At 36.1% G+C, this 9578-nt stretch overlaps 1 pseudogene; it reads right to left on the bottom strand.

The window, feature by feature from the left end:
- Positions 1–219: 219 nt before the first annotated feature.
- On the bottom strand, positions 220–1188 carry LOC100521906 (annotated as a pseudogene).
- Positions 1189–9578: the final 8390 nt, after the last annotated feature.

Below are 9578 nucleotides of genomic sequence, written 5' to 3' on the forward strand. Positions count from 1 at the left end.
ACATATGTATTACTGGGTCACTTTGGTGTACAACAGAAATTAACAGAACATTGTAAATAAATCATAATAAATTTTTTTTAGCAAAAGAAAAGATGTCTTCAGCATTGCTTCCTGAAGCAAGTTTTATAAGTTTTGGCTGAATTCAATAAAATCATAAGAGCCTGAAAAAATGAAAAATCAATTAAAAGACTATTATCATTTTCAAGGATAAGAACAGATTCAGAAGATTGTTGTCACAATGGAACACTTATTTCTTATAGAAAATGTTAATAATTCCAGCCTCTTGAAGGCCTCTTTCATATCTTTATTTCTAAGGCTATAGATGAGAGGGTTCAACATGGGTGTGAATATCCCATAGAAAAGGGAAACTATTTTTCCCCAGTCCTTAGAAGTGGAAGAAGGTGGTTGTAGATACATGTATATGCTTGTTCCAAAAAAGAGAGAGACCACAACCATGTGAGACCCACACGTTCCAAAAGCTTTTCACCGTCCTTCGGCTGACCTGATTCTCAATACTGCTTGAGCTATGAAGCCATAGGAGATGAGGATCAATGTCACTGGAATTAGCAGAATTAACACACTGAAGAAAAAGAGCTCGGAGACAATAGGCTTTGTGTCAGCACATGACAACTTGAGAAGGGCAGGAACCTCACAGAAAAAGTGGTCCACTTCCTGATGACCACAGAGAGGCATGTTAAGGGTCAAGGAGGACTGCAACACTGAGTTGCTGAAGCCAGTGAGCCAGGAGAAGGCTGTCATCTTGAAGCAGAACCAGGGGTTCATGATGACTACGTAGCGGAGGGGTCTGCAAATGGCCACATATCTGTCAAAGGACGTAACAGCCAGGAGGAGACACTCCGTAGCACCCAGAGCCAGGAAGATGATGAGCTGGGCCACACAGCCACCATAACTGATGGTCTTTTTGTTCTGACAAATGTTTTTCAACATATGAGGGACGGTGCTCGTGGTGTAACAGAGATCTAATATGGAGAGGTTTGTGAGAAAGAAATACATGGGAGTGTGAAGCTTGGGATCCAGAATGCACACCATCATGATGGACACATTGCCAAAGATGGTGGTTGCGTATGATGCTAATAGGAGCACCAAAAGGGGCGTTTGTAGCCAGGGCTTGTCTGAGAAGCCAAGTAGTATGAACTCTTTTGAGGAGCTCTCTTTTGCCCGATTCATGACGACTCACTAACTTTTCATTCCTGAAAGCATAAAACGGGAAAATTGTCAGTCGGAAATTATCGGATACTCTTATTGTAATCAAATAAATGATTCCATAGTAAATATAATTTATAGTAAATTAAGTGGAGCCCTTGTAAAAATACAACATACTTATCATATGGTTAGAAAGTAGGTCTTCTGGTTTTAGTAGTTATATGTGACTTTAAGAAGTAAATCATTACATTTAAATGCCACGAATGTAGACTTCTATGCATAAAACACGGACATTTGTAAGTGCTCAATACATTTTAATTCCTTACCTTTTTCTTACATCCTAAGCTACCTTAATAAGCACTTTAAGATTAAATACTACTTTTAAATCAATTACTTTTAATTCGGGCTGAAAATGCTGAGCAGTGGTTTTAAAAGTTTCATCTAGATCTACAATTGATTCTACAAATCTACTGTTTTAGTGACATCTTCATTTTTTTTTTTGGTTGTCTCTTTTTCTTAAATGATATGCGTGCATGAACATTCCTGCAAAGAGCTATCATGACTATTAGATGATTTGATTCAAGGAAATAAAAATATGACTTACTTGTGATTTATAGTGATGATCACAGGTGACATCTCCCTGTATCTCCAAATATCTTGATGAAAATTGTAAAACTGATCATTTAATCATTGCCCGATTAACATGTGACTGACACTACTCAGTGCCTAAAATAATTCGCAACAAAATCCTGATAAACAGGTATGCTCTACATTTTATTTCTACTGTGACTCAGTGAGAATAATTTACACACTCAGTAATGGTGGGTTCAATGCTCAAAGGCAGGATATAAAGCCCATTCTATTTTTTATACCATACTTTCCCTCAAATATACATATAGCACAGCAAGAATGACAACATGTAACACAACAGTGGTTATAAATGAAACCAGGAACATCAAAGTCAAATAATCAAGTCGATTTTTTGCAGTCTGTGGAAGTTATCAGTTATTTAGTTATGTAGATCAAACTTCTTCAGTCTTCTTTGAATGTTTAAATCCAAGGTCATTGATATGACTGATACCATATAATTTACAATAAAAATAGAGAGTGCTACTAGACTGATATATGAAGTATAATTTGACCATGGGATGTCTACATGAGGCTGAATGTGGTTATAATATTTGTAACTGCTTCCATTACATGTGATTTTAATTTTAGGTTTTTAGCTGAAGATATACATTATTCCTTGGTAAATAACAGTAATATACTTTCAGTTGAAAAACACAAGAGGATATGAGATTTGACTTTTTTCTGACTGTAACATGTAAATTTTAAACTTTCACATGACAAAAGATTTATACAAAGATAAAAGATAGGAGTTCCCATCATGGCCCAGAGCAGAAATGAATCTGACTAGGATCCGTGAGGACGCAGGTTCGATCCCTGGCCTTGCTCAGTGGGTTAAGGATCTGGCATTACAGTGAGCTGTGGTGTAGGTTGCAGACGTGGCTTGGATCTGTCATTGCTGTGGCAGTGGTGTAGGCCAGCAGCTACAGCTCTGATTTGACCCCTAGCCTGGGAATCTCCATATGCCAACCAAACAAACAAAAAAAGCAAAGATAAAAGATAAATATAGAATGAAAAACGTGCAGTGTTTGTGGCAAAAATGGTTACTATATTAAAATATTAAAGTTATTACATAGCATTTATGAGGAAAGGCCAAAAATCCAACAAAAAGTGATCAATGGTTATGAATAAGAAATTTGAGGGAGAAAAAAAAATAAAAGTGAAAATTGAAAAAATATGCAGCTTTCTCATCATTAAAAAAACAAAAGTCAAAACAACCACAAATATTTTATTAAATATCCATTTAGCAATGTAAAAATAATCATCTTTAAAAGTTATTGATCCCTGGCCTCGCTCAGTGGGTTAAGGATCAAGCATTTCAGTGAGCTGTGGTATAGGTCGCAGATGTGGCTCTGATCCTGTGTTGCTGTCGTGTAGGCCCATGGCTACAGCTCTGATTAGACCTCTAGCCTGGGAACTTCCATATGCCACAGGCGCAGCCCTAAAAGCAAAATAAATAAATACATAAAAGTTATCTGTTATTGGAGTTCCCGTGGTGGTTCAGTGGTAATAAACCTGACCCATGAGGACACGGGTAAAGGATCAAGTGCTGCTGTGAGCTGTGGTGTAGGGCTCAGATCCCATACTGCTGTGGCTGTGGGGTAGGCCAGCATCTATAGCTCTGATTTGACTCCTAGCCTGGGAACTTCTGTATGCAATGGGTGATGCCCTAAAAAGCAAAAAAAAAAAAAAAAGGTATCTGTTAAGAACACTGCTTCTGGACTTAAAATTTGCCATCATTTTATTTCTGAGGTGTGTGATCCTGGGTAAGGTAGCAAATATTTTTGTGCCACGTTAAGAAAGAAAATCTCTTGGTGATAGTAAGAGAGTTGTTGTGAAGCTCAAATGAGACAATACATACACATAGAACTTAGAGCAATGCCTGAAACATAGTAGGCATTTAATTAATGTGAGTTATCACTAATAGCATCAATAATATGAATCATTAGCAGTAATTGTCAGTAGTGATAATATATCATTATCTCCACTTGTCATGTATATGGTAAAGCAGGCAACCAAATTACTATTGGTGGTAAATGCTTATTATAATTTTATAATATTGTAATATGAAATGATTAAACTATAAGTCACTTTCTCTTTGTTTCTGGCATGGTACTGAGATCATAGTTTTCAATAAATGGAAGTGAAATCAATGGCTAGTGGGAGATATTTGTTTGTTTAAAAGGCATGGGAAATAGGAGGACTCTATGCAGCAGGTATTTTATTTTTTCTACTTCTTTTTTTTTCACATATACTCTTCCCCACATTTTATATGGCACTAGTGTCAGCTCATCCATCAGTTCCTCTTTAAATTATCAGAAAAATGAACTCACTTCTTGACAACCATGTTTGGTCCTCTGTCATCTTAACTCTTTTCTTATTTCTATATCCTCTATTAATCAGAAGAAGCCTTAAATTCTATTAATTCTTTTTTTTTTTGCTTAAAAATTCCACTGACTTCTTTTGCTTGGAGATGTAATGAACATTCCTTTGAAGTAGATAAATAATAAGAATATATTGTATAGCAAGGGACTTTACAGCCATTATCTTGTAATAACTTAGAATGGCAAATAATCTGAAAAAATACTGAATCATTTCCCTTTGTACCTGAAGCTAATATAACACTGTAAGTCAGCTATACTTTAATTAAAAAATAAAATAAAGAGTGTAATGAAACAGGAGGTTTGGAATCCCTGAAAACACTTGGCATTTATTTCAAAATTCCTAGGAAACAAATTGAACACTTTGATTATTTAATCTGAAGCAATCAGAGGCAAGGATGTGGGTGAGATGATCTTGAGCGATTTTTTCCCCTCATGGTAATGTAATTCTCTGCAGTAGACATTACTTACCTTTTTCCCCTAAATATCAGAGAGATATCCATGCCTTTCTGTGTGCCATGTTTCGAAGGAAGTCTGGTCCAAAGATAGGTTGATAAATTCAATGACTTACTGAGCTTTCAACCCTAGTGACGTTCCTATTCATTTATCCTTTGCCCATAGATTGAGAATGAAATTAGCATATAATTTGAACAGCATCAGAACATAAATGAGGAAAGTCCTTAAGATGAAGTAACAGTTATTGTAGATATTGTCTTCAGTCACTGAGGCACTGTTGATTGACTCAGGCTCTTCTCCACAGATTCCTAAAGGATTTTACAAGGAAAAGCTGATTGTATAGATACCAGTAATGTTGGTAGAGTCATGGAAAGGGGGTTGTACCTTTAAATAGAGGGCTTATTATTCATACAATGCTCTATCCTATATTTTAGCTCCAGGGATATGAGAGTCCCTTCAAGTTTAATTGGTCGTTGTGTCCAGAGAGGAAATAAGTGAACTCTATTCCCAGCAGCACTGGTAACATAACAGTGACATGTAGATCGTTCACAAATCTAAAAACTAAGGTGAAGATAATAGTCATGAAACATAAACCATAAAAAATAAGTTTGGAATTGTTTAATCAGGAGAGTACAAGTCTAAATAAATTATATACCTCATTCTTTTAAGTGGTCTCAGGGTCAAATACTGAGTCCATTGATGGTGCATATGGGAAAATAGTATTTTTGTTCGTTGATTTTTGTGATGTATGTGTTTGGACTAAACCTACTAGGGATCTACAAATTAAGAAACTGTATCATGCAATGTCACAATATATAAATTAATGCATCGAAGTTTAAGGTTAGCATAGATTCACTGAGATAGAACTAGTAGAAATAGTAGGGAACAAGAATAGTTTTGAAAATTAATTGATGTGTTCAATTTATAACTTAATATGTTATCACCTAATATAAAATTGAAACTGAATTGAGCATCAACATAGATACAACCTTAAATAAAATTCTTTGTTATTATTTTAATGTGTTTTTTTTCACTCATTTTTCTCTTGTGTATAATACATTTTTATAAATTATAAAATCATATACAGAATATAATCATTTGATAAATTATTACATTTTCTCAATTTTTATAGCCATACAACATTCTTTTATAAATTAATAATGTATCTATAAATCATATCCTAATCATTTTTCTACTATTAGATGTTTGCATTTTCTCATTTTGTCACTTTATATTATAGATCACTCAGAATAAATTTCTTTTACTTTTTTTTTTTTTTGCTTTTTTTAGGGTTGCAGGTGTGGTGTATGGAAATTCCCAGGCTAGAGGTCGAATTATAGCTACCCGTGCCAACCTACACCACAGCAACAGTAATGTGGGATCTAAGCCACCCTGCAACCTACAGTGCAGTTTGTGGCAGCGTCAGATCATTACCCTGCTGAGCGGGGCCAGGGATTGAACCTGCATCCTAATGGATACTAGTCAGGTTCTTTTCCATGGAGCTTCTTGCATTATTTGATCTTCTCTAGATTATCATAATGAAATTAGTGTTAGCATGTGCAGTACATATTCTTTTTTTTTTTTTTAATTTTATTTTCCCACTGTACAGCAAGGGGGTCAGGTTATCCTTACATGTATACATTACAATTACAGTTTTTCCCCCACCATTTCTTCTGTTGCAACATGAGTATCTAGACATAGTTCTCAATGCTATTCAGCGGGATCTCCTTGTAAATCTATTCTAGGTTGTGACTGATAAGCCCAAGCTCCCGATCCCTCCCACTCCCTCCTCCTCCCATCAGGCAACCACAAGTCTCTTCTCCAAGTCCATGATTTTCTTTTCTGAGGAGATGTTCATTTGTGCTGGATATTAGATTCCAGTTATAAGTGATATCATATGGTATTTGTCTTTGTCTTTCTGGCTCATTTCACTCAGTATGAGATTCTCTAGTTCCATCCATGTTGCTGCAAATGGCATGATGTCATCCTTTTTTATGGCTGAGTAGTATTCCATTGTGTATAGATACAACATCTTCCGAATCCAATCCTCTGTCGATGGACATTTGGGTTGTTTCCATGTCCTGGCTATTGTGAATAGTGCTGCAATGAACATGCGGGTGCATGTGTCTCTTTTAAGTAGAGCTTTGTCTGGATAGATGCCCAAGAGTGGGATTGCAGGGTCATATGGAAGGTCTATGTATAGATTTCTAAGGTATCTCCAAACTGTTCTCCATAGTGGCTGTACCAGTTGACATTCCCACCAGCAGTGCAGGAGGGTTCCCTTTTCTCCACAGCCCCTCCAGCACTTGTTATTTGTGGATTTATTAATGATGGCCATTCTGACGGGTGTGAGGTGATATCTCATGGTAGTTTTGATTTGCATTTCTCTTATAATCAGCGATGTGGAGCATTTTTTCATGTGTTTGTTGGCCATCTGTATATCTTCTTTGGAGAAATGTCTATTCAGGTCTTTTGCCCATTTTTCCATTGATTGATTGGTTTTTTTGCTGTTGAGTTGTATAAGTTGTTTATATATTCTAGAGATTAAGCCCTTGTCAGTTGCATCATTTGAAACTATTTTCTCCCATTCTGTAAGTTGTCCTTTTGTTTTCTTTTGGGTTTCCTTTGCTGTGCAAAAGCTTTTCAGTTTGATGAGGTCCCATGGGTTTATGTTTGCTCGAATTTCTATTGCTTTGGGAGACTGACCTGAGAAAATATTCATGATGTTGATGTCAGAGAGTGTTTTGCCTATGTTTTCTTCTAGGAGTTTGATGGTGTCCTGTCGTATATTTAAGTCTTTCAGCCATTTGGAGTTTATTTTTGTGCATGGTGTGAGGGTGTGTTCTAGTTTCATTGCTTTGCATGCAGCTGTCCAGGTTTCCCAGCAATGCTTGCTGAATAGACTTTCCTTTTCCCATTTGATGTTCTTGCCTCCCTTGTCAAAGATTAATTGACCATAGGTGTCAGGGTTAATTTCCGGATTCTCTATTCTGTTCCATTGGTCTGTCTGTCTGTTTTGATACCAGTACCACACTGTTTTGATGACTGTGGCTTTGTAGTATTTCTTGAAGTCTGGGAGAGTTATGCCTCCTGCTTGGTTTTTGTTTCTCAGGATTGCTTTGGCGATTCTGGGTCTTTTGTGGTTCCATATAAAGGTTTGGATTGTTTGTTCTAGTTCTGTGAACAATGTCATGGGTAATTTGATAGGGATTGCATTGAATCTGTAGATTGCTGTGGGTAGGATGGCCATTTTCACAATATTGATTTTTCCAATCCAGGAACATGGAATATCTTTCCATTTTTTTACATCTTCTTTGATTTCTTTGATTAAGGTTTTATAGTTCTCGCCATATAGGTCCTTTACCTCTTTGGTCAGGTGTATTCCGAGGTATTTGATTTTGTGTGGTACAATTTTAAAAGGTATCGTATTTTTGTATTCCTTTTCTAATGTTTCATTGCTGGTATACAGAAATGCAACTGACTTCTGAATGTTAATCTTATATCCTGCCACTTTGCTGAATTTATTAATCAGTTCAAGGAGTTTTGGGGTTGAGTCCTTAGGGTTTTCTAGGTATAGAATCATGTCATCTGCATACAGTGACAGTTTGATCTCTTCTCTTCCTATATGGATGCCTTTTATTTCTTTTGTTTGTCTAATTGCTGTGGCTAAGACTTCCAAAATGATGTTGAAGAGCAGTGGTGAGAGTGGGCATCCCTGTCTTGTTCCAGATTTGAGTGAGAAGGCTTTCAGTTTTTCCCCATTGAGGATTATATTTGCTGTGGGTTTATCATAAATGGCTTTGATTATATTCAGGAATGTTCCCTCTATACCCACTTTGGCGAGGGTCTTGATCATGAATGGATGTTGAACTTTGTCAAAGGCTTTTTCTGCATCTATTGAGATGATCATATGATTTTTGACTTTTTTTTTGTTAATGTGGTGTATGATGTTGATTGATTTGCGTATGTTGAACCATCCTTGTGAACCTGGGATGAACCCAACCTAGTCATGGTGTATAATTTTTTTGATATGTTGTTGGATTCAGTTGGCTAAGATTTTGTTGAGAATTTTTGCATCTATATTCATCAATGATATTGGGCAATAGTTTTCTTTTTTGGTGGTATCTCTGCCTGGTTTTGGAATGAGGGTGATGGTGGCCTCATAGAATGTCTTTGGGAGTATTCCTTCTTCTTCAACCTTTTGAAAGAGTTGAAGGAGGATGGGCACCAATTCCTCTTTATATGTTTGATAGAATTTACCTGTGAAGCCATCTGGTCCTGGACTTTTATTTGTAGGGAGTGATTTTATAACCTCTTCAATTTCATTTCTAGTGATCGGTCTGTTCAGTTGGTTTGTTTCTGCTTGATTCAGTTTTGGCAGGCTGTAAGATTCTAGAAAATTGTCCATTTCTTCCAGATTGTCAAACTTATTGCCATATAGTTGTTCATAGTATTCTCTTATGGTTTTTTGTATTTCTGCTGTATCCGTTGTGATTTCTCCTTTTTCATTTATAATTTTGGTGATTTGGGTTCTTTCTCTCCTCTTTTTAGTGAGTCTGGCCAGGGGTTTATCAATTTTGTTCACCTTTTCAAAGAACCAGCTCTTGGTTTTATTAATTTTCTCTATTGTTTTTTGAGTCTCTATTTTATTGATTTCTTCTTTGATCTTTATAATTTCCTTCCTTCTGCTGACTTTAGGACTTCTTTGTTCTTCTTTTTCTAATTCATTTAGGTGGAGGGTTAAGTTGTCAATTTGGGATCTTTCTTCTTTTTTGAGAAAGGCCTGGATTGCTATAAATTTCCCTCTGAGCACTGTTTTCGCAGCATCCCATAGTTTTGAGAGGTTGTGTCTTCATTATCATTTGTTTCAAGATAGTTTTTAATTTCCTTCTTGATTTCCTCATTGACCCATTGGTTTTTTAGTAGCATGTTGTTTAGTCTCCATGTAGT

This window comes from Sus scrofa, unplaced genomic scaffold, assembly GCF_000003025.6.
Source record: "Sus scrofa isolate TJ Tabasco breed Duroc unplaced genomic scaffold, Sscrofa11.1 Contig2561, whole genome shotgun sequence".
NCBI classification, from domain to species: Eukaryota; Metazoa; Chordata; class Mammalia; order Artiodactyla; family Suidae; genus Sus; species Sus scrofa.